The sequence below is a fragment of the Canis lupus genome, chromosome 19 (genome assembly GCF_003254725.2).
Source record: "Canis lupus dingo isolate Sandy chromosome 19, ASM325472v2, whole genome shotgun sequence".
Taxonomy (NCBI): Eukaryota; Metazoa; Chordata; class Mammalia; order Carnivora; family Canidae; genus Canis; species Canis lupus.
In genome coordinates, this window is record NC_064261.1 from 10,223,271 (window position 1) to 10,249,396 (window position 26,126).

General features: G+C 32.7%; 1 long non-coding RNA gene across 4 annotated transcripts in view; it reads right to left on the reverse strand.

The window, feature by feature from the left end:
• The window catches only part of LOC112642798 (uncharacterized), a 212,695-nt gene extending 190,401 nt beyond the window's left edge, over positions 1–22,294 (reverse strand). For all 4 annotated transcript variants that reach the window (XR_007403917.1, XR_003125462.3, XR_007403916.1 and 1 more), the window contains exon 1: positions 22,150–22,294. This is a non-coding gene — a long non-coding RNA (uncharacterized LOC112642798). The remainder of the gene's footprint in view (positions 1–22,149) is intronic.
• Between the last annotated feature and the right edge of the window lie 3,832 nt (positions 22,295–26,126).

The window sequence follows — 26,126 nt, forward strand, 5'->3', positions numbered from 1 at the left end:
TATATTTTGAGTCTTTTCTGATAAACACACTGAAGAGAGTTTTCAAGTTCTGAAGCCAAAAGTCAAGATAGCACATACTCCACTGTAGGACTGTCTATCAACAGGCCCAAAACTTCCTTCAAGAAAATACAGGAGAACCCTCATCAAATTAATATTTAAAAAAACAAAAAAGAGCCATATAAGGTTACAGAAGATATATCAGAAAATGAAGACATACAGCATGGAAACAATAGCTTAACATTTCAAAATAATCTCAAAAGAAAGCACTTAACATGAATAGAAAACATTGTAAGAGGTAGAGATAGCCAAAATTCACACACTTGTCATACCTAGAGTGATCGAGTAGACAGAAAGTAATAAATTTAGAGAACACCTGAAAAACTTAATTATTTTTTTCTTTTTGAAAAACTTAATTATTAAATACATGTGAAACCCTAAAACCACAATAATGAAAATATACTTTATTTTCTTTTTTTTTAAATTTATATACGTTCTTTTTTTAAATTTTTATGATAGTCACGGAGAGAGAGAGAGAGAGAGAGCAAGAGAGAGAGAGAGAGAGGCAGAGACACAGGCAGAGGGAGAAACAGGCTCCATGCACCGGGAGCCCGACGTGGGATTCCATCCCGGGTCTCCAGGATCGCGCCCTGGGCCAAAGGCAGGCGCTAAACCACTGCGCCACCCAGGGATCCCTTATACTTTATTTTCATGTGCTATGAGGCATTCAGAAAATTTAACCACATATTAAGTAATAAATAAAGATTCAATTTTTTTTTAAAGAAAGCCTTTTTGAATACAGTTAAAAAATAAACATTCATGGCAATAAAAAGTATCTTTCATGGGGGATTTATAAAAAAATACCCCCGCTCCTTAAGTAATTCCACAACCAAGTATTTACCCCCCCAAATAAAATATATATATATATATATATATATATATATATATATCCCCTATATTTATTGCAGTAGTATTTATAATAGCCAAGATATGGAGGCAACCCAAGTGTCCATCCATAAGTGAATCATTAAAGGAGATATGGTATATATATGTGTAATACATGTATATAGTGAGTGTGTTATGTATATACACACATACATATAATAATTAAATACATGGAATATTACTCAGTTATTAAAAAATAATGATGTCTTGTTATTTACAACAACATGGATGGATCTAAGAGGATATAAAGTTATGCCAAGTGAAATAGGTCAGCCAGAGAAAGACAAATGCCATATAATTTAATTCATATGTGAGATTGAAGAAACAAAGCAAACAAACTAACCAAAAAGAGACAAAGAAAAAGTATCTTAAATACAGAGAATAGATTGATGGTTATAAGAGAGGAAGTGGTTGGGGGGATGGGTGAAATAGGTGAAGGGGATTAAGAGTACATGGATTTTGATGAGGACTGAGAAATGTATAGAATTATTGAATCATTATATTGTAAACCTGAAACCAATACAATGGTGTATGTTAATGATACTTCCATTAAAAAATACTAATGAAGATCCTTTGGTCACATGGAAGTAAAAAATAAAGTTGCATTCTTCCTATGAAACCATGTAAAGAAAAGGCCTGTAAGCATCTGTGAGATATAAAGTGTGTTCTGACACTGACCAAATCTATTCCTCAATTTCCTTTCATCACTGATGTCAGTCTTCACCATTATGTAAATAAAGCTGTGTTCTTTTACCAATTTTCTCTAAAACTTTATAAGATAGGGCAGCCCCGGTGGCTCAGTGGTTTAGCGCTGCCTTCAGCCCAGGGCATGATCCTAGAGATCCAGGATCCAGTCCCATGTGGGGCTCCCTGCAGGGAGCCTGCTTCTCCCTCTGCCTGTGTCTCTGCCTCTCTTTCTCTCTCTCTCTCTCTCTCTCTCTGTGTGTCTCCCATGAATAAATAAATAAAACCTTTAAAAAATTAGTAAAAAATAAATTAATGAAAAAAATAAAACTTCATAAGATAAAGATTTTGGAGAATATATTGAAGTTACAATCGGATGCTTCATGCTGTAATTTAATAAGATATCTTTATTTTCCTTATTATTTTTTTTCTGAATTTCAAATCAAAACCTGAAAAATGAGTAATTATTTGAGAAACATTGGTTAAATTTACAATATTAAAATTATATGGGGTATTGATAATAACAGTATGACTGGTAATAAATTAGCACCTATGACCTCTTATAATGGGCTGAGTACCGTGTTAAGCACATGATATATTTCATCTTAAATCCTACAATTCTGAGGTAGGCTATTTTTATTCCCATTTAATAATGACCAATATGAGACTTCAGTTAAGTCATTTCATCGAGGTTACAGAGTAAGCAGTATATTCAGAATTATAATCCAAATTTACACTGTTCTAAATAAAAACTGTTTAAAGTTGAGCACTACATTTAACATGAATTTCAATACTTTTTAATCCAATCATTGGTATTTTATAACAGATATAAGAATAATACTTCTGAAGATTGTTTTTGCAGTCCCCTTACAAAAATCCTTCTTAACATCCAGAATTTTAAATCAGGGTTTAGTCTTTCATCCTCTATTCTTTCACGCATTCTTTCACCCATTGCTTTTGTGATTATATGTGCAAGATTGCATAGAGTATGCCATAGAATGGAGATGTATTTAAATTTTATTTAGGCTATTTATCTATTTCCCTAAGAGTATTTACAGAGAAATGGGTCTGGTTAACTCTTCAGATGGACTCCATGATCCCCCTAATGGTGTCCATACTCCGTGTGGTCACCTCCCCTTTTATGTAGGTGGGAAATATATGTGACTTGATTATAACCAAGAGAATACAGCAACTATGACAGAAAGCACTTGACTAAATGTGCATGATTACATGATTACATTATGTAAGGTTGTAGCACCGATCTTGCTGAAATCTTTCTTTCCCTTGCTGACTTTGAGGAAGCAAGCAGACATCTTGGGGATCCTCATAAGGCAAGGAACTATGAGTATTATCTAGGAGGTGAGGGCAGCTTCAACCTGACAACGAGGAAGGAACTGATAATCTCAGCCTACTATTTCAAGGAAATGGATTTTCCCAGCAACCTGAATGAGTATAGAAAAACAATCCTAGTTGAGCATCACAATGAGAATCTACTTTCTAATAATACCATGACTGAAGCCTTGCAAGAGAACAGTTAAGCCTTTCCTAAAAGTCTCCCAAGCAGAAACTATGAGCTAATAAATCTGTCTTGTCTGAGCAGTCATGTTTGTGGTAACTTGATACACAGCAATAGAAAACTAAAACAAGTGGGAATACTAAAATCTTTACCTGAACACTGTAGAGATTAGCTAAATATGTGTTATGAAACACTTTGTAAATGACAAAGCGATGCAAAATTAGGTTCTGACCACTGTGTGTGTAGATATTCAAAATTTCCATTTAATCTAAAGTGATAAAATCTAAACTATACAAGTTGAGTGCTACAATTTAGAAATAGTAGTAATAATAACAATAGCAAGATACCATGTAAATTGGATGAAAAACAATTATTTACATGTTGAAGAACATCAGCAAAATGTTGCATGAGATAAACTCAAAGAGAATTACACCTAGTTACATCACAGGCAATTATAGAAAGTTGAAAGAGGGAGAGAATCTTGAAAGGAGCAAGAGAGAAGCATGTGGAGGAGATCCTTAATAGAATCAACAACTTCTGTTCATCAGAAACCCTGGAAGCCAGAAGGCAGTCAGGTGACATATTCAAAGTGCTTAAAGACAAAATTGTCCATATGAAATTTTGTATCCAGTAACAATCCTTCAAAAATAAAGGCAGAATTAAGACATGCTCCGAGAGACAAAAAACTGAGAGAGAAGAAGCTCTTGTTGGCCAAACTGGTCTATATCAATAATCCTTAGACATAAATGAAAGGACACTAGACTGTAATTCAAACCAACACAAAGCAATGAAGACCACGAGCAAAGGAACTACACGTATAAATATATGTGGCAGTTTAAATGTGTTTTTCCTCCTAATTTAAAATGCAGCCTGCATAAAGCAATAATATAAACCTGTCTTGAAAGGCATGTAACGTATAAACCTATCATTTGCATGATGATACTAGCACAAAGCTGAGGAGGGAAAAGAGCCATAGAGGAGTGAATCTTTCAGACCCTATCAAAATTAAATTGGTATTAACCTGAACTAGATTATTATAAAATATATTTATAATATATTTTATATTTATAATTTATTTAAACATATTATTATGAAATATAAATACATAATAATTATAATCCCCAGAGAAATCACTAAGAAAATATAATTCAAAAACAATAAAATAAGAAAAATGACAAAAGCAATAAAATAATACATTAGGAAGGATTGATTTAACACAAAAGGCACAGAAGTGGAGAAATAGGAGGGAAAAAGACAGTATAGAAAGCCAGTAGCCAGTCCACAGATTTGAGTTCTTCCTTTCATTACTTTAATTGAAAATGAATTCAACTGCTCAATTAAAAGGTGTTGGAATTAAAATAGACAGTGATTGCTAAAGTGTATGATGTTTCCTTTGGGGTAACGAAAATATTCCTGTATTAGACAGTGATGATGACTTTACAACTTGGTGGATATGCTGAAAACTACCTAATTTTTAAAAAGCATCTGAAATGAGCAAAATGATAGATCCTGCAGAACAATCCCATGACTTGTCAATGTTTAATCCTAAATTTAATCAAATTTTCCTGAATTTTAGAATGTTGTAGAATAATCCATTTTCTTCTTTATTTTTTCTTTCTTTTCCTTTTTTTTTTTTTAAATTTTAGAGAGGGAGAGGGTAGGGGCAGAGGGAGTGGGAGAGACAGAATCTTAAGCAGGCTCCCCAAACAGCATAGACCCCAACTAGGGGCTCCATCTCACAATTCTGAGCTCATGAACTGAGCTGAAATCAGAAGTCGAACTTATCCACCCAGGTGCCTCTAGAATACTCTTATTTTCATCAAAAGTGAAGTTGGCCTTGTCACTATTAGGCTTAACATGCTTCAGTAATTGTCCATCATCTTTATTTATTTATTTATTTTTTTACATATTTCACTTATTTATTCATGAGAGACACACAGAGAGAGGCAGAGACATAGGCAGAGGGAGAAGCAGGCTCCCTGGGGGAAGCCCGATGCAGGACTCGATCCTGGGACTCTGGGATCATTCAAAGGCAGATGCTCAACCACTGAGCCACCCACATATCCCTTGTCCATTGTCTTTAATTGAATGTTGTAACATCTTGACTCTTAGTCTGGGGATGTTCAAAATGGTAAACTTATTTTTTTTTTTCTGTGCAGAAGGTGAAATTATGGTGACTTATCATATTTGAAGTCATATATTTTATAGTGCTTCTACAATTTGGGGTTAATCTTGTAAATGATTTTTAAAGTTCTAAGATATTAAAAAACCACCCAAAAAGTACTGGTAATACGATATGAGTGGTAAAGAGACAAGGGTGACCAGAGCCTCAGTCAGCTCCATAGTAGGTCTGATCTCCATAGAAAGCCTGGATTCCAATCACAACTAGATTAACTATAACATCAGATGTTGTGTGTGTTACCAAAGACAGATTGCTTTGGAACCTATCAATAAACAAGTAAGGGACAAAGTAAAATTAAAAGCTAAATTTTCAAAAGAAAATACTGGTCAACAACAACAATCATTTATTGATTAAGTATTTAAGTTACTTATCTGTTACAATAACGTGAAGTTCAATTGTTGGGGCACAATGACTGTGTTTATGAAGGTGGTTTCTGGGATTCGGTCAATAATAGATTTCTAGATATATTACATTACATGGATGTGTTCACTTTATAAATAAAATTATTAAACTGTGTACACTTAGGATATGCACACTTTGTATATATTATAGTTCCATATAAAGTTTCCTTAGAGATGTGAATTTGGAAAATTTATTATGTTATTGATAAATTATTCCTTTTAATTATGTAAAATGCTTATTGCATTTTGTAATAGATTAATGAAGAATATATGTACATCCATATGCACGTATGTATTCATCCATTATTTCGTTCATTCATTTATGTAAATATTTCCTATTCCCCTTCTCATCACATCATATCAGTAGGCACGTTTTTTACATGATTTTTGCAAGCAATGTTTATCTTGATTACTTAATTAAAATGATGTTTATAAGCTTTATCCACTCTAAAGTTAATATTTTTCCCTTTCTATTCTCGATTTGTTAGAAACGCATAACTGAATCCAGTCCAAACTCAAGGGCAGGGTGTTGAGCTTCATCTTCTGAAGAGAGTAGTAGGAAAATTATAATAATCATATGTTAAAATCATCCCTGTAACTTATAAATTTGGGGAAAGAATTTAAAGTCATGCAAGAGTTCTGTTTCTCCTTAAATGTTTTATTCACTATTTTGAGAATTCATCAATGCCTGCAGCAAGTATTTTATTACTCTGGTGTTCTCACAGAAATTATTGCAGGGTTTTCATTTCATTGTCTTGTTATCTGAGAGTAGGGCCTATATAATATCAATTATTTGGCATTTACTTAAAAACTTCTTTTTGACCAAGTACATTGCACATTTTTTTCAGTAATTATCTTATATAGTCTTAAAGGAGTTTATATTCTTTCACTTTTGAACATAGACTACTATATATACATTAGACGGGGTTCACTAAAATGTTTTCATCAAATCTTCCAAATCCTTGCAACTATTTTTTCTCCTTGATACATTGGTTTCTAGGCAAGTTGTATTAAAATATCCTAGTCTACTGGAATTAATACAATAGTCCTCAAATATTTGTCAATATTCACATCATAAGATTCAAAGATATTTTAAATTGCATGTAAGATAAAATTGTTACAACTGTAATGTTTTCTTTTGGTTCACTTAATGTTTATCTCTTAATTTTTAAAAGCTAATATTCATATTTCTGTAAAAGGCTCTTGCTTAGATAGTATTTTGCCTATTTTACCTATGAATCACTTTAAATTATTTTAAATAAACATACACCTTTTTAATAAATAAACACAAATGATTACTTTTTAAAAGGTTTATTTATTTATTTTAGAGTTACAGAGAGAGAGAGTACCAAGTGGGGAGGGGGAGAGGGAGAGAGAGAGAGTTAAGCGAACTATGCACTGAGCATGAAACCTGATGCAAAGCTCGACTTCAGGACCCTGAGATCATAACCTGAGCTGAAACAAGAGTTGGAAGCTTAACTGATTGAGCCACCCATATGCCCTGAATCATTTTAATTTTAGTTTCTTGGTGCTACTTTTAAAATAATTAGGTATACGCAAATAAATATGTTTTAAAAAATCCAAAATAATGGGTCTTTGGTTTTTTAATAGATTTATTTTTATCTACAAGTAATTTTGTGATTTCTGATATAATTTAAGAGTTGGGCATGAAGGATAAAAACTTTCAGCTTGGTCCCTTGGGGGGACAGCTATGTTCAATGAGTCTCAGAGTCTATCTTGAAGGGCCTGTTGCAATCTCACACTCTTTCTGGCACAGCACGAACAGGACCAGCTACATAATTCGTAGAATTATGACCCTAGGATCGTGACCTGAGCTGAAGACAGATGCTTAACTGACTGAACCACCCAGGCGCCCCTATTTGATAGTTTTATGGTATGCATTTGCAGTTGGCATGTAAAAGTTTATCAGTATAAACATAACTAAAAAGTATTCTTCTAATGCTTATTTATAAAAATGTGCCATTTAATCTTTTTGCTTAATTAGCTAGAATATCCATATTTACTAAAATGAATTATATTTTGTACCTACTCCAAAATTTATTTCCTTTTTTGTATTAATATTAATAGTATTATCAGAATAATAACAAAAATTTATTTTAGTTTATTATTTTATATTTTAGTTTATTATTTTTCTCTTTTTTCTTCTTTTTTTTCTTTTTTAAAATATTTTGCTCTTAGTAACATCCACAGATATTTTTGTTTAATCAACAAGATACATACAGTCTTAGAACACATATCTATATTTTAAATTTTTTTTTTTAATTTTTATTTATTTATGATAGTCACAGAGAGAGAGAGAGAGGCAGAGACACAGGCAGAGGGAGAAGCAGACTCCATGCACCGGGAGCCTGACGTGGGATTCGATCCCGGGTCTCCAGGATCGCGCCCTGGGCCAAAGGCAGGCGCTAAACCACTGCGCCACCCAGGGATCCCCATATCTATATTTTAGATTTGTAGTTTATTTTATTTATATGTAGTTAATATGTATTTATATGTAGTTTAGTTTATTTTATATTTATCTAATATCATGCAATATGGTTTTAGTTTACATTATATATTTGTTATTTCAACACAATGAATAGACAAATGTACATGAAAGGCTGGATGTTCATATACAGGGCAAAAGAGCTAAATTATCATTTCAAGAGTGCCTACAACTAACTGAGGTCACTGGGCAAACTAGAGTATTTTTTATAATTACTTCTAAATCTCATAGAGTTTGAATAAAACTGCAAATTCTGTAACTATAATTACCTTTTAATTAAAACTACAATCATTGACCCCTGCATTCCAAAAATATGTAAACCTTAACCATGCAAAGACACATAGTTTAGACTTTCAGTCATTCTCTCCCCAAACATACATAGCATGGCAGTCTTCACATATATTGGGAAACAGATATATCAGGGCTTTCAAGAAAGCCTCAATATCAGAAGAGATAAAAAGAAAATGGATAAAAGAAAGAAACTGATAAGTTAGTTCATAGGATAAAAAATGTACTTCCCTAAAAGAACAATTTTAAGCAGGATGCACATGCATTTGTACATAAAGGCAATACAGGTATTCTCATGCAATGAATACAATAAGATATGTATGGAAATTGCACATGGAAAGATTTGGGGATAAAACAAAGAATGGGGAATTTGACTTGCATTCATTTGATTTGAAATTTCCCTTTGTTTCTGGGACATTTGTGGCAAAATCTGTAAAAAAATAAAAGAACAATTTGCCTGATACTACAATTAAAACATTAGAAATTAATATGGATAAGCTCTATTTGAACCTCAGTCTTATTTATAAATTGAGTGACCAAAGCATTCCTCTGAATGTAAGTCTTCTAATTTCTTAGGTCACAGTGATAATACTATACAAAAATAAAGATTAAAATAATGTAAATAGGGATCCCTGGGTGGCGCAGCAGTTTGGCGCCTGCTTTTGGCCCAGGGCGCGATCCTGGAGACCCGGGATCAAATCCCACATCAGGCTCCCGGTGCATGGAGCCTGCTTCTCCCTCTCCCTGTGTCTCTGCCTCTCTCTCTCTCTCTCTCTCTGGCTATCATAAATAAATAAAAATTAAAAAAAAATAAATAAAATAATGTAAATAAAAAAACTGGGACATTGGATGATGTTACTTAATAATTATTGATAATCAGTCATTATTTCGACATATAACTGATATGAGTCAATGGATTTATACTCATCACTACCAGCAACTCTTAAAATGTTTATATTGGTACTTTATAATACATGTTAGCTGTTTTTTTTTTTTTGTTTTAAGAAAGCTATTTTTAGTATGTTTCAATTAACCCAAACTTCAAAATTCACTTTCTATTAAGTTAGCTTTTAAGGTGCTATAAATTCATTTTTAATACTTATTTCATTTTTTAATAAGTGTATTGAGAATATTTGAAATTGACCCTGGTGTTTAGAGATTATATATAAATTATGAGTTTGAAATAGCTCTAAATTTATATTAAAACCAGAATATATAGTGCAGTGTGTATTTAAAAATAAAATCATTTTTAAGTAGCTAAGTTGTTTTTTCATTACAGTAAATTATGTCTAATTGATGAAATTGTAAACTGGGACAATTTGTTGATAATGTTTGCTATTTCTTAAATGCCTTTATGCTTAAAACTTTGGTTTCTAATTGGCAAAAATAATTTATTATTTTAATATTTTTTATGAAATCATTAATTTGCACTCTTGGAAGTTTGATTTGAGAGCAAAGATCAGGAAAATATTAGCTTTCATATTAATTGTACATAATGCAAACTGGAAATTTTGTTTATAGATGACATTCTTGGTCATAATTACATTTGTAATTTCTTTATCACCACCAAGTGTAAAGACAGTGTAAATTTATAGACAACTTTTAAGGACAACTGCTTGAATATTTTGAACGTTTCAATGAGAGATATTTATTACTAAATATTGTCTTTCTTTTTTTAAATCTATGCAATGGCCCCTTTAATATCTGTCCCCTCTGGCTGGTCAGTGGAATCTGAATGGATATATACTTTTAAAAAATAAAATATTTCTCTATTTCTCAAATTGTCAGTCAGTAGTTCCTGAATTTTATGGACTTGCTTTTCAAAAATGCACATTAGTATGGCATTTCCTCTTTTAACATGAGAAATGATGGTGACTAAAAGCCGAGGTAGTAGCCTATTATTTCAGGGAATAAGGAAAACTTAGAGTGCCTGGGTGGCTCAGTTGGTTAAGCATCTGCCTTCTGCTCAGGTCATGATCCCAGGGTCCTGGGATTGAACCCCAACTAGGACTTTCTACTCAGCAAGGGAATCTGCTTCTCCCTCTTTCTCTGTTTCCCCTCCTTATCCCCCTTGTTCATGCTCTCTCTTTCTCTCAAATAGATAAAATATTAAAAAAAGAGAAAAGATATCATTGACTAAAGATAGTCAATGAATTTGTATTTATACCAGGGATACAAGTGGGAATTTACTTTAGAAAAGTGAGTCAATATAATTACAACACATATACAGAGTCATAGATTAAAAATGTGCAATTATCTATAAACAAAGTAAACGATAGAATTCTATATCCATATTTGATAAGCACATATTTCAAGTGAGAATTAAAATAATGAATTTTATCTAATAACTGGTAAACTATATTCTCACATCAATATCTCAATATGTCTTGAGAAATATTTTATCAGGTTGAGATATGTCTTCAACTTTGTTTTTCTCCCTCAAATACATCTTGTAATACTATATCACACACTTAAAGCTAATATTGCACTGTATGTTAACTAACCAGAAATTAAATAAAAATAAATAAATAAATAAGTGAAATTTCCAGCAAAAGAAAAAATGTATCCATGGATTAAAAAAAGCTCAATAACTCAATGTTACACTGATGATATTTCTCCTAAAGTTTATCTATAGATTTCAAAGTTATCCAAATCAAAATATCAGAAGCATATTTTGTGGAGGTTGTCAAACTGATTTTAAAATTTATGTAGAAATAAAAATAACTAAAATATGATAAGCATAATAAAGAAATACAAATTTGAAGAAATATCTCCACCTTCTAACCAGATTTATATTAAGATTTATTTCATTTTAGAGAGAGAGAGGGAGAGCAAGTAGGCGGAAGATGCAAATCCCCAAGCAGACTCCCCACTAGCTGAGAGCCCTACACTGGGCTCTATCTCATGACACATAAGATCATAACCCGAGCCAAACTAAGAGTCAGAGGCTTAACCTATTCAGCCACTCAGGTGTCCTTCCACCAAATAACCAAATGTATTAAAAATATATAAGAAATAAGACATTGGAGAATTAACAATAGTACCAATGGAACAGAATAAATAGTTGGAAAAAACTTATGCATATACAGAAAATTGATTCATATTAAAAATAACATTGCAGAGTAGTTGAGAAAATATTATCTTTTAAATAACTGGCACATACATACACAGTATAAGTTCCAGTAGACTACAGACTTATCTAATACAGGAAAAAGTAATAAATTTCTAAAGAATAATTAATGAATTGATGGAGCTGATTTCTAAATAGAGATCAAAAACATTAAATGCAAAGGAAGAAATAATGAATTTGGCTAAGAAAACAATGGCATATTTGGCTAACAATTAAGTCTGTTCATCAAAGAACATCATAGATATAGAAATTTCTGCACAGACTATCACCATAAAATTGTTCATACTCAAAACACAAGACCTCCTACAAATAAATAAGAAAAAGGAAATAATATGTGCAAAATCTTGAACTCTCACCTCAAAAGAGAGGAAATCTAAGTGGCCAATGAACATATGGAAAAGTTGGAAATTCAACAATATTTAGGGAAATGCAAACTGAAATCACAATGGGATATAACTACAGTCTGTAAAAGAATTAGAAGTCTAACAATTGCAACAAAAACTCTAATTTTTTAATTGAAATACAATTAACATGAGATGGTTACATTGGTTTCAAGCATACAGCATAGCAATTTGACAATTCTATACGCTAGTCAATATTTACCACAATAAGTGTAGGCATCATCTGTCACCACACAATGTTACTACCATATTGTTGACTATAGCTCCTATGTTCTCATCTTCATCTAGTTTGTGCCTTTTAATCCCAAACTAGAACTCTCATATATTCTTGGTGAGAATATAAACTTGAATGACTATTCTGTATTTATTTTATTATATTAAAGAAATCAGTACCCTATAACCTAGAGATTCTATTCCTATGCTATGCAATTGTCACACACACACACACACACACACTCCAGATCATATTTTAAAACATTTATTGTGAGATTTCTTGCTATGACCACAGTTTGATAAGAACACAAATATTAAGGAACCTATACATAAGTAAATACATTGTGATTATATGCATCCAAGAGAACAGTACAGAATACCAAACATTAATGACATTAATGAAAATAGAGCTACCCCTAAAAACCTTGGTGAATCTTAGAACCATATTACTAAAGGAAAGCTGTCAGTCCAGGGGACATTAAATGAATGAACGAATCATTTGTATAATGTTTATAACAGACAAAACAAACTATATTGTTAAGGATTGTACACATGAGTGCTAAACTGAAACAAAAATTAAGAAATTAATTTCCATAAATTTCATTTAAGATTAACCTTTAGAAGATGGGAGAGTTTGGGTCAGGAAGTTGCATGCAGGGTCCTACTGGATGTACTGGCAATATTTTACTTTTTTTTTTAAGATTTTATTTATTCATTCATGAGAGACACAGAGAGATAGATAGAGAGAGAGAGAGAGAGAGAGAGAGAGAGACAGAGGGAGAAGCAGGCCCCATGCAGGGAGCCGGATGTGGGACTTGATCCCAGGACTCCAGGATCATGCCCTGAGCCAAAGGCAGACCCTCAACCACTGAACCACTCAGAAGTCCCAATATTTTACTTCTTGATGAGCGCAGGCATTGCATGAGTTTATGTTATGTAAAATTCTATATTGTTCATTTGTGATTTGTAATTTTTCTGTTTTTATATTTCACAGAAAAAAATCTTTAAATTTTCTTTACCTTTTTTCTTATTATCAGAATGAGTTGCTACCCCTTTTGGCTGTATTCTTTGTTATACGGGTGGCATATTTACCTTCCAAAACTGACGTTTTAATATTACATTTTGATAACTGATTCCCAATAAAAGTGAGAGGATAAGGCAAAAGCAAAATAAATGTAAATTATTATTAATGATCTTAGAGACACTCTGTTACATTTTCTTTTCACTTGTAAAGTTTGGGTAATAATGATATAGTTTATGGAGTTGGTACCCTACAAAGGATTTAATAAATCTTTACGTGATGGCATGGTGAAAAGGAGGCAATTTAAAACATTTGTACATGAAAATGACTCCTTCAGAGTCCCTCACCTGTTTCTTGGCTAAAGCTATTTAGAATGAAGTGATTGAATATGAACTTTTCACCTCAAATCATTGGCCTGCAGTAATATTGATCTTGTATATGCTTCACAGAGAAAGCTAAAGTTGTAACTACCTTACCATCCTCTAAAATCTTCAACTCATATCATTGTCCAAAAATCAGCATCAGAATTGATGCAGCATCCACACCAATTCTGCATTTTAACAAGAGCTACAGTTGATTTATATGAACATTAAAATTTCTTAAGGACTGATCTACAGTACTCTAAAGATACATACTTAGTGATCTGAAAATATAAAATATTATATCCCGTGTTATTAGAGGTTATATAAATGTCAAAGCAAGTTGAACATAAAAGCTAATAACATTTTTGCAGTTGAATAATTTCAACAAAGAATTTAAAAGAACACCCAAATACAGCATAAGGGATGTTGAAGAGGAGAAATGTTTACAAAAATCAAAGCAAATAGAATTATTGCCGCTGTTTGGGCTAAAGTATTTAATACAGTAGAATTAAGATGAAAAAGGAAAAGGAGGGAAGACTATAACACAGAATACATTAAGTACAATTGAGATAAAAAGCTGTATGATTTTTAAGTATATTTATTCTTTCCCATAAAATATATTATAAAAATGATGCACTTAATTTTAGTAATATTGCCTTCCAGTTGTTTGGAACTTTAGTTAGCCATCAGGAACACAAAATGATATAGGAAATTTTATTCATGTCCAGTGCCCAACACCCTTAAGGTTTACTCTTTTATGATTTTATTTATTTACTTAAGAGAGAGAGAGAGAGCATGAGCAGAGAAGAGAGAGAAAGAGAATCAGACTCCCCACTGAGCAGGAAGCCGAATGTAGGACTTAATCCCAGGACCCGGAAATCATAACCTGAGCTGAAGGCAGATGTTCAACCAACTGAGCCACCCAGGTGCCCACCCTCAAGGTTTTCATTATTGTTTTTGTTTTTTGTTTTCCTATTTTGGGAAGTACCAAAACCTTTATTTATACTTTAATTTCTACTGTATATAGAATTTATACAACTAGTTAGTAATAATGTAATGCAAATGTTTTTTCTACTAATATTTGCTCTAGTGACCAAAATCCAATAATATCATCAAATGTGATAACCAAGCATACTATTATTTATGTTTTCATAATAACAGGGTGTTGAAAAACCCACATAATATTTACTCAGCTTTATTTCCCTCTTGTCATTCCATAACAATGTAGGTGGCTTACAAATCATGCTGACACTGTGTTCTCCTTTGTCAACTCCCAGGGAGGTCAGAGTTGCATAATTCCTGGTCTTCATGGAAAAGCATTTCCTGGAGTTTTGCAAGACATGATCTTTGTGTACAAATGTCAGGGTCCTGTGTGCTGCTGTGCTTCTTCAAGGGATTACAACCGCCTACATCCTGAACAACACCCCAGCTCTCCACTTGCATTGTCATTTATTATCTGCGCCCACCAATTACAGAATGGCAGCATCCTCAAATAACCCTCCGTACCATCTGTTCCTTATTAGAGAATAGGGTTATAAATATCAATGATAGGTAGAACTGGGAAGCACAATGACTTTCTCTGAAGTGTCCTTCATTCAACAACCTCGTCCCTTCCTCCAACTAGCCTACCACCAGTCTTTGCAGCTGCCCTTCTCAGTAACTTGCTGCATCTTCTTGAAGTTTCCCATCCCCATGTAGGGACCCAGATCTTGTCTTCATTGAAATTTCCCTGAAAGATTTCCCCATACCTGACTCAAACCTTAATCCCTAGTTATCCATCAAATTCCATGTAGGGTTGCCATCCTTCCTGGAGCCATTAAGGACACATTCTTTGGTAAGTTTTTAACAATCCACTGAGAATGTAAGCCCCAGAATACAATACAATTAGATATCTAAGTGAACATATTTTCTTCCTTCCGGGAAAAATTTACCAATGATTTTTGCATGCATTTTATCTACCTTGCTCTGAGAACAAAAACGATAAATCCAATGAATGCAAAGAATGCCAGACCAATAAGAAAGGAAATAAATCAAGTCTGTATAAGGCGTGCTAAGTAATCTTTGAGCAACAGTTACCTCATGGGGTGTAGCATATAGATGTTTGACTTAACTTCTACATTAAATTATTTACTTATGTTCATGAGGAAAATGCTTTTTGGAAGTAGTTTTTGCTATACGTATAGCTTTTATTAATTGGTCAGCTTTCTAAGTCAGCATCTGATATTGAAAGCTATTTCATCTTGGAAATATCATATGACTTGATTCAGCCTTAGATTATTCATCTATAAAACAGCGGGTGTCGTTTAAATGATTTTAAAGCTCCTTCTAGCTCTATCACTTTATGATTTTATTGCTGTATAACAAAGATGCTGCATATGTGTGAATGGCTTGATTCAGGCAATAATTTATGTGTATGCTCTAGATACAGAGCAGTAGCCACAAAGGCAGGATTACGACAGAGCTGGCTTTAAATAGCAGCCCTACTACTATATGCGTTCTTCTGTGCAAGTTACCTCAACATTCTGAGACTCATTTTCTTCATCTGTAAATTGGCCAACTAGCCTATGACATAAAAGTTCTAAGAAGAAAATAAGTATATGTAAAACAACCCACTGTCGTGGCCAATTGCTAAATGATTATGCTTTTTCGGTTTCCCTACCATGAGTCAAGATTTTGTGAGTCCTGCAATTAAATATTGTAGTGACACTTATGACAAGATTTACCTCACAGGAGGTGACTTTCTTACCGAACTAGAATATGCTTCACCTTCAGAAAAACAGATGTAACAGGTCATTCAGTGAGATACTCGGTAAAATACAAATGCAAATATACATGTGTTTATACATAGATATACATACATATCTACAAATGTAATATCTGCATTTTATCATCAGAGATTTCATCATCAGACTTATCATCGGAGATAATCATGCTAAGATTTGGGACTATTGTTTTATTTCATGTGTGAAACTTCATGGATTATATAATGGTCACTACAGAAATGGTACCTTCCTTTACATAAGAGTAATTAAGATGCTCAGAAGGTTACTATGTTCAATCTTTTGGTTTCACCTTCCTGAAATTGGAAACAGAATATTGTTTATAGAGGTCCTTCACTCCTAAAATTGCATTCTTGCATTTATGTTGGCCTTCAGGGAAAATGCAAACACATTGATTTAACTCAGTAGAAGAGGACACAACATTTTTAAATGTAATTTTTGTGTTAATGGAAATGCACCCAGAGGACCAACAGCTGATCCACATTTTAAATCAATTTGAATGGGCAAGATTCAAATTCTAAATACCTCTTTGATTACCCATGGGGGAAACCTTATTTAGTATAATTTAGTATAGGTTTTAAAATGCATACCTTAAAACATCTTAAACAATAACTGTGCTACAAACAAAGCATAATAAAAATGTCATTATTTTAGTTATCTATATAGTAGATAAACAACCCAATTTTAAATAAATTTAATATTGGCTTCTCTGAAATATATTTTTAATACATTATTAAACAAGATTAACATGACTAACATTGCAATGGCTGTTCTAAAATATTTAAATTGGCAGAGCATTAAAAGCAACTCAATTGTAATAAAGATGAATAAAAAGCTTGGGTTTAAAAAAATATCTCAAATCCTTGAATTGATTCAGTGAAAATTCTCTGCCTCTGAAATAAATGGAGCCAGCAAGAAGTTAGTAAAATAGTAATTTTTTAATATAGAAAAATATGTGAAAGCACTTATTTATATCTATTTCTTTGAACTCTATTCTTTCTGGCTAATTTGGGCCCAAACATTTTGGTTTTGTATAGCTATTCATCAAAAAAACCTTTAGAAATTTTGGCTTATACTTAAGGTATTTGGAGATCTTCCTGGCCTGAATAATTTTAAACTATAAATGTCCTTTTATTTGTGATCTTCTTTTCTATCATCTCTATCATCAAAACTAATTTGAACATGCTTTGATATGTATTGTTACATATAGAATAGTATTATGTTGACAGAATAAAGCAGTGGAGTTTATTATCTGATGCAACATTGATACAGATATAGCTGGCAGGAAATAGAAAACTATCTATTAGTGGATTTCACAACATACATAACATAATAGTCAGGGGTCTCTATAAAATTAAATGGAATTTTTGAGCTTGATACGCCAGTGCTATGTAAAGAGAAAAGGTAAGTATATGATATTGAGCTACAGACGGATTTGTGAAGACTTGCATTTATCATTATTTGTGTTCTCTTGGGATTCATTGGCAGTATATATATATATACATATATATGTATATATATATATTTAGTGAATCACAATGAAGCTGGTAGTGTGCATGTGAGCAGTCCTAAAGCTTAAAAAAACTTCATCATGTTGGAGAGAGTTCCTTTGTAATCAGTAATAGACATTTTATAATATGGAATAAAACTGATGTATAAATCTTGAAAATGACATCTGAAAAGAACCCAGATAGGCTGATGAAAAACAAATGGCATCTAATGTATTTTTCACATTGACTATGGCAGTGATTTATGATGTTGTCTAAGATGCTAAATATACATCATAAATCCCTCCAACAGAAGTCTTATTGTTTTCATTCATCTCTTTTCCACAAGCCAACACTTCCCTTTTTCATAAACTTCATTGTATGGAAAGAATCATTATTTTTTAAAATGCCATTTAAATCCAGTGATTTTACATTGGATATAAAAACTCAATGGAAGGTGTTTTTTTTTTTTTTTTCTTATTTGTTTGTTTTCTTTTATGTTGTTTTGACTTCAGTAGAGAAGGCACCCAACTGGAAATGACTGTTTCCATTCAAGATTTCCTTTCTGTAGGGAAGGGGAAAAAATGTAAATGTACCACAGGTCATTGTTCTGGTGTCAGTTTCATCCTGTATGACACACTGACCTAACAGATGGTAAAAAAGAAAGAATAGTAGCTGTAAAAAGATGCATAAAATCTGCATATTGCACTAAGTTCAGTAATAATTATTTATTGTATATATTCTGCTTGAATTATAAATTTTATCAATTTTTTAGTGACCATACTACTTATATACCAACTTACTTCTCAATGTTTCCAATAAGAATGCTATTGAGTAACATGAAAAATGAAAACATTAACAAGCACAGAACACAGAGATTAGGGCCATGAATTTATTACTGTATGTCCACTTGTCTCCTCATGAAAGAAAATCACTGTTTTCATCAGAGAAAAGTGTAAGATATGTTTTTTGAGCTTAATTTAAGTTTCCCAGGAAACATTACACAATCTATTTTTCCCTGGGGATAGTTTTATATAAGACAAGAGGAACTAATTATCGCTGAATAACTGGATTCAAGGTTGTCCAAAGTAATGTCTGAACTTGTACTTGAATTCTTTATCAAAGACCACTGCCATCAGAAGCTTACATCATCTGTGCATTGTTGGTTAAACATTCTGCCAAAGAAATGTGCTTAGCTTGTTGCAAGACTTTTAACATGATTTATGTTATTGTGCACAATGACAATATTTATGGAACTTTAAAGCACTGCTTGTATTGGACCTCATTTCACATTTTATAATGACATCCTTTAATTTCAGGGTGGTCTTGATAATATGAGACACAGAAGAGAGAATGGTGTGGAGCAAAAATAAATATGCAGTATTAAAGTAAGGAATCATTAAAATAAGATGGTTATGGCAAGAGGAGTGCAAAAAAAAAAAAAAAAAAAGTCTTGCTAAAGAGTTTGGAAAGGTAATGTATTTGAGTTTGAAATCTGAATTCCGGGATCCCTGGGTGGCGCAGCGGTTTGGCGCCTGCCTTTGGCCCAGGGCGCGATCCTGGAGACCCGGGATCGAAGCCCACATCGGGCTCCCGGTGCATGGAGCCTGCTTCTCCCTCTGCCTGTGTCTCTGCCTCTCTCTCAATCTGTGACTATCATAAATAAATAAAAATTAAAATAAATAAATAAATAAATAAATAAATAAAAATGAAATCTGAATTCCAAACTCTGTATTAAAATGTGCTATAGTCCAGGTTTTAGGATTCTCAACTGACTGAAATGAATGAAAAATCGAATTCTGAAATTAAAAGTAGCCTATTGTTTATGGATTGATTCTTTTTTTTAATTTTTTTTTATTCTTGATGGAATATATATTTAAGAAGATTCCAGAACTGAAATGGAGTTCTCAACTTCTACATGAAGCTTGACAGCACAAGACTAAATAAAGCAAATTAACTGTGAATGAAAAGTTGCTTTATAAGAATATTTAAAATATTACAAATATCTGTATCACTTCAACCTTGAGTATTTTTCTTGGAATATGTTTTTAAAAGTTTCACTAGTCTTTCAGAATATTTGTGAGTCAAACTGAATATATTTATACTGCTTATTTACATTGGGCTTGCTTTCTTTGGGTTAAGAAATAGAAAATAGGGCACCTGGGTAGCTCAGTGGCTGAACATCTGCCTTTGGCTCAGGTCATGATCCCAGGGTTCTGGGATCGAGTCCTGCATTGGGCTCTGACTCTCCCTCTGCCTATGTCTCTGCATATCTCTCTGTGTCTGTCATGAATAAATAAATAAAATCTTTCTTAAAAAAAGAAATAGTGTGTAACTGGGGTGCCTGGATGGCTCAATTGGCATCCAATTCAGCTCAGGTGGTGGTCTCTGGATGGTGAGATCAAGCCCCATCTTGGGATGAAGGTTCGGCGAAGACTCTGTTTGAAGTTTCTCTCCATCTGCCCCTCCCCACATGTGCATGTTCTCTTTCTCTCAAATAAATAAATAAACTTTAAAAAAGAACAAATAATTTATATGACATGGTCTCTGATGTCAAGATCCTCATATGCAAAAGAGGAAACAAATTGTATACATAATAGAGCGTAACTATATAACTACATTAGTTAATGTACATTTTGTAAGTGAAATATGAAATTTAGTTACATAGATTTTAACTTAAACTGTAATTATAATTACATTACTCTATAGATAGAGAATACATAGATTAGTCTGAGAGGATATTAATATGCAATGGATATTTAGTGAAGAAATTCCTCAAACACATGATTACTTGGCAATAAGGAATGTTTCTCAAAAGAAGTAATGAATCAAAGATGTAGTTTTGAATTAGAGTGATATACAGAGTAATTTAGTAATACTACTGCACTGACAAAGATTATGTGGCCTTAAATGTGTGGGAGTCAGTGGAAAGTAATTAGTATATCTTTTAAGCTTTGGTAAGACAAGTATATTGGACACACAGAGTTCTTATCTGAAAAACTGCATAGTTTCTTTACTCACATTCTACAAGAACTGATGAGAGTGTTATTCATGATTAACACTGAACCAGAATTTCAGAGACACTACCTGGAGATAAAGTAGAGTCCAAGAAACAAAGCTTATGCCAAAATACTACTAGCTGAAAAGCATAGAGCAGTATTTATTGTCAGTGAAAGTACAAATTAATCTCTGGAGGCAGCTAGAAAATTTCTGTGTATCAGGTCTAATTTCTCTTTCCTCTATAGACACTCAAGTTTTTAAAAATAATTTTTAGTGCTCTCAACTAATGAGTCAAGCATAAGAATTGTGAATATAATAATGTATGTAATATTGGGTGTGTATATACCCAGTGTATATATTATAGGTATTTCTACTCAATGTATTTTTATTTTTGTTTTATGGGCTTTTGGAGAATTACAAATTCCTGTCTAAAAATTAAACCCTTCGATGAATGTTCCACAGCATCCAGAGCATCTGAACACACCCTAAAAGTGTTTAGCTAATCTATCATCAATTATGATCAGTCTGAGTTCATTTTTAAAAATTAATGGATAGCTTTTTCTCCCCAAGAAATGTATAAATACATCATATTAAAAGTGGAATTCTAAAACTTTCTATTTCACCTTTGAAAGCTTCTTAGTTCCTGTTATTTTCAAAAAAACTGAAACTCTTTATTTAATCTGAGAGTTTTAGGTAAAGTAAATTATCTATTTATAGAAAATAAATCATTTCCAGGTCTATGAGAAGGAAGACCTAGATGGCAAAACCTACTTTTAGAAAATGGTTTCTTGCTAAGAATAAAGAGGTTCCTAAGCAATTGTGGGTCAGGCATTTTGCATCCCATTGTTGAGTGAAGAGTTCGGTTTCATTTCTCCCTTAACCAGGTCCTGGCCTTGGGGAGGAAAATATCATTTCTCTGAAATGAGGCAAAGAATTTTTTTCACCAACATGCCAGAAACTTTACTTACATCTTATTTACTATGGCAAATATAACAGATTATTCTCCTTAAGATTTAAATTACTACATTAATTTTATCTGTAACCTGGCTAAGTAGTTCATGAAGGCAATGTTAGTAATTACCATTTTTTCTCTGTTAGTTTTTAAATATTTATGATTCTTATGCTCTGGTCCACCTTTTTTTTAATATTCAAGTGCTATTTTGCACAAAATGAAAATTAAACATAGATGAAAGTAAACTCCATCTTATGCTTCATATTTCTATTTGAGACACTTACTAGCTCTTCTTTGAAGGTCGACCTGCCCAGAAGCTGCGCCAATTCAAATCATGAATTCAAACCAGCAGTGTCCTCCAAAAGATCAATACAAACAGCTAACGTCTCATTTCTTCCTAGCCCATATGTACTACCAAACACAAACATTATTCTGAAATAGTAACTATGGCGATTGGTTTAAAGTCATTGTAAGTAGAATGTTGGGGAAGAGAAAGTCAAGCTAGACTGTCTCAGCAATATACAACAAATCAAACAATTTGATTTCAGTTAGGAGAATAATAGAATAGTGCGTCATTCACCATTCTCCTCACCAAAAACCAGAATGTTCCACTGAATAAATATCTTCAAAAATATGGATATATATTTTGTATATATAATATATGTTTATTTTACATATAATATATATGTATTAATATATGTCCGTATATATAAAATTGATGAATAGATATATATAGCTATACATATAATAGATGAATGGGCACTAAGTTTTCCAAGTATTGTGTACTCCCTGTGTACTTTTACATTCTGTTAACAGTTTGAATTTTTAAGTAAATGTAACCCAGTTTGAATGTTTTATGCTTAGTCTATTTGCTTAATTTAGAATATAAGAAAAGAAATAATATGCTGAAGTCATTCTTTATATATACATGAATAGAGAATAAATAAGAAAGTATTTTCAACAAGAAGTTCAGGAGGGATATCTAGATGCAAAATTCTTGTACATATCCTCTGTATGTATCTGCATATGAAAGGTAGACTAGAAAGGTAGATAGATAGATAGATGATGATGATGATGATAGATAGATAGATAGATAGATAGATAGATAGATAGATAGATATTAGTATGTTTATTTAATCTGAGCCAGAAAAGGGAATCATAGAATTAGGCCACCTGCCATGGCTTTTCCCATAAGACTAGATTAAAGGATGCAAACAGGTTGGATATAAACTTTGAGCTTGGACACCAGAAATAAACTGTGTCTTTCTCTCAGCTCCTGCTCAAGAAAATCATGATCACAAAGGTTTGGATCATTAGCCCTAACTTCAATCAACTATTGTAATTAGCACTAACAACAGCACAGCTTCATTTTAAAATGAAATATTGGATCAAATTGGAATAGTTTGAACAACGGCAACAAAGTTGGAGTTGGTGCCACTGCTCTTTATTTTTCAGAAGAATAAAGAGGAACTGTGTATAAAATAAGCCATCTCCAATAGAAGCATGTTATCCTAACAGGAAAATCACACTTCAGGAAAACAAAGACCCTTAAATGTTTAGCTATCAAAACCCACCCACTGAAAGTACTATTCTTTTCACCAAAATTGAATTTGATTTTCCAACTCTGTCTCTCTGTTTCTCTTTTTCTAGTTTTCTTTCCATTCTTTCTTTTTTTAAGATTTTATTTATTTATTTATTTATTTATTTATTTATTTATTTATGAGAGAGAGAGAGAGAGAGAGAGAGAGAGAGAGGCAGAGACACAGGCCAAGGAAGAAGCAGGCGAGAAGCTCCTGCAAGGAGCCTGATACAGAACTTGATTCCGGATCCTGAGATCACACCCTGAGCCAAGGCAGACACTCAATCGCTGAGCCACCCAAGCATCCCATCTTTCTCTTCTTTCTAATAGAAACAATTATTTCCAATATGTCATTAGTGATACATGTCATGACAGATTTAGAGCATTGTGGCAGGCTGAATAATGATTCCCCCTAAGATGTCCACATCCTAATCTCCAACACCTGTAAATATGTCACCTTATATCACAAAAGGAAACTTGCTTAAGTTAAGGAGGTAGAAAGGAAGAGAATATCCAAATGGGTTTAATGTAATCTCAAGTGTCTTTATCAGAAGGAAACAGAAATACCAGTCGATAAAGATGAGAAGCACAAGAGGCTGGTTGAAGGGATATGAGCAAGTGGCCATAATCCAGGGAATGCGGGCAGCCTCTAGAAGCTGGAAAAAGCCAAGAAACATGTCATCTAAAGCCTTCAGAAGAGACACAGCCCTGCTGACACCTTGAGTTTATATTTTGACCTCAAGTTCAGTTAGAGCAAAAATTGTGTAGTCTCAGAACTGATGGTTCCTGTTTTTAGAGCAGCACTAGAAAACTAATACAAGTATTGCCAAAGGACATTCAGAGACAGAAATCCCTTTTTGGCTCAATGACTGAAGAATGCACAAGAAAGGAAATTATAACTGAAGAGTACTTTGAATGTTTTATAGGATTTCATTTGATGAATATTGACAGAGTTGTGCTCTTCTGGTCCTATGACCTTAATATTCAAAGACTGACATGTGTGTTACTAGTTTTGAATAATAAGTGATGTAAATTGATTATCATGGGAGTTCATTGTGTTACTTAATGAATTAGTGTATGAATGAATGAACATACAGGCATTTTGTCAGGAAATAATAGAAATATCTTGAAAATGGCAATTAACACTATAGAGATAGAAAGCATTATAAAGCACAATGAGGGTAAAAGACCAATTATTAAAACTTATTTAATTATCAAAATTGTATCCCCGGGTCTCAGTTTCCTGATTTGTAAACTCAGAAGATGGCAGTAAATGGTCTGTATGATGCCATTTCATATAAAGTAGAAAGAAAATAAAAGTACTTTAAGCATGGAAATAATTAAAAGTTTTCATTGTTCTGATATTAATGAAAGAATGTAATAAAGAACATTTTCAAACTTTAATAAATATGTGCATAGTTTGTCTTGATATCTTGTAAATATGTGGGTTTTGTGTTAGTAGGTATGGAGTGTGGCCATTTCCATCTAATTCTGGCTCATGCTGATAATTATGTTTAAAATACAGATTACCAGTCTTTGCCTCTCAATGACTATTTTATTGTCCTTGTGAAAGCACTAAACCTGCAATTTTATCAAAGGTGTCAGGAAATTCTTATAGTCTCCAGAAGTTTGGGAATCATTGCACCATAGCATTTAATCCATATTTTTGACCCACTAATTACTAATAAAGGAAAATAGCTTTAAAAGCATCAAAACATTTATTATCAGCCTAGACGCCAGGCAATAACTGATCAAGTTTGTACTCAGAAAATTTATGAGCCTGTGATTTCTTGTTTTCTTTCTTTTTTTCAGGTCTAAGGAGAAAACTTAATTAAAGCTAGCAAAAAAATGTGAGAGGAAAGTTGTCAGGAAAAGCAAAGGAATAGCACAATTGAAGTAAATATAAGTTGCTGTAGCCTTTTTAATGATTGTTTTAATTGAGATATTAAACTTTGATTAAACATTCAGATTTGTGCATATATTTGCATGCACACACCCATGCACATGGACACACACACACACAGAGAAAAAAACCTCACTCCTAATGACTATCCTCAAATATTTTAAAGTAAGAAATCGATCTCATTTATAATTACACCAAAATCATAAGACTTCTAGGAATAAATATAACCAAAGTGGTAAAGGATCTGTACTCTGAAAACTATAAAATACTTATGAAAGAAATTGAAATGAAAAACATTCCATGCTCATGCATTGAAAGAACCAATATTATTAAAATGTCTACACTATCCAAAGCAATCTACACATTTAAAACAATCCTTACGGGTGTTGAACCAGCCTTGTATCCCAGGGATAAATCCTACTTGGTCATGGTGAATAATTTTCTTAATGTAACTAGACCACTCTCTTTCACCATACACAGAGATAAACTCAAAATGGATGAAAGATCTAAATGTGAGACAAGATTCCATCAAAATCCTAGAGAAGAACACAGGCAACACCCTTTTTGAACTCGGCCATAGTAACTTCTTGCAAGATACATCCACGAAGGCAAAAGAAACAAAAGCAAAAATGAACTATTGGGACTTCATCAAGATAAGAAGCTTTTGCACAGCAAAGGATACAGTCAACAAAACTCAAAGACAACCTACAGAATGGGAGAAGATATTTGCAAATGACCTATCAGATAAAGGGCTAGTTTCCAAGATCTATAAAGATCTT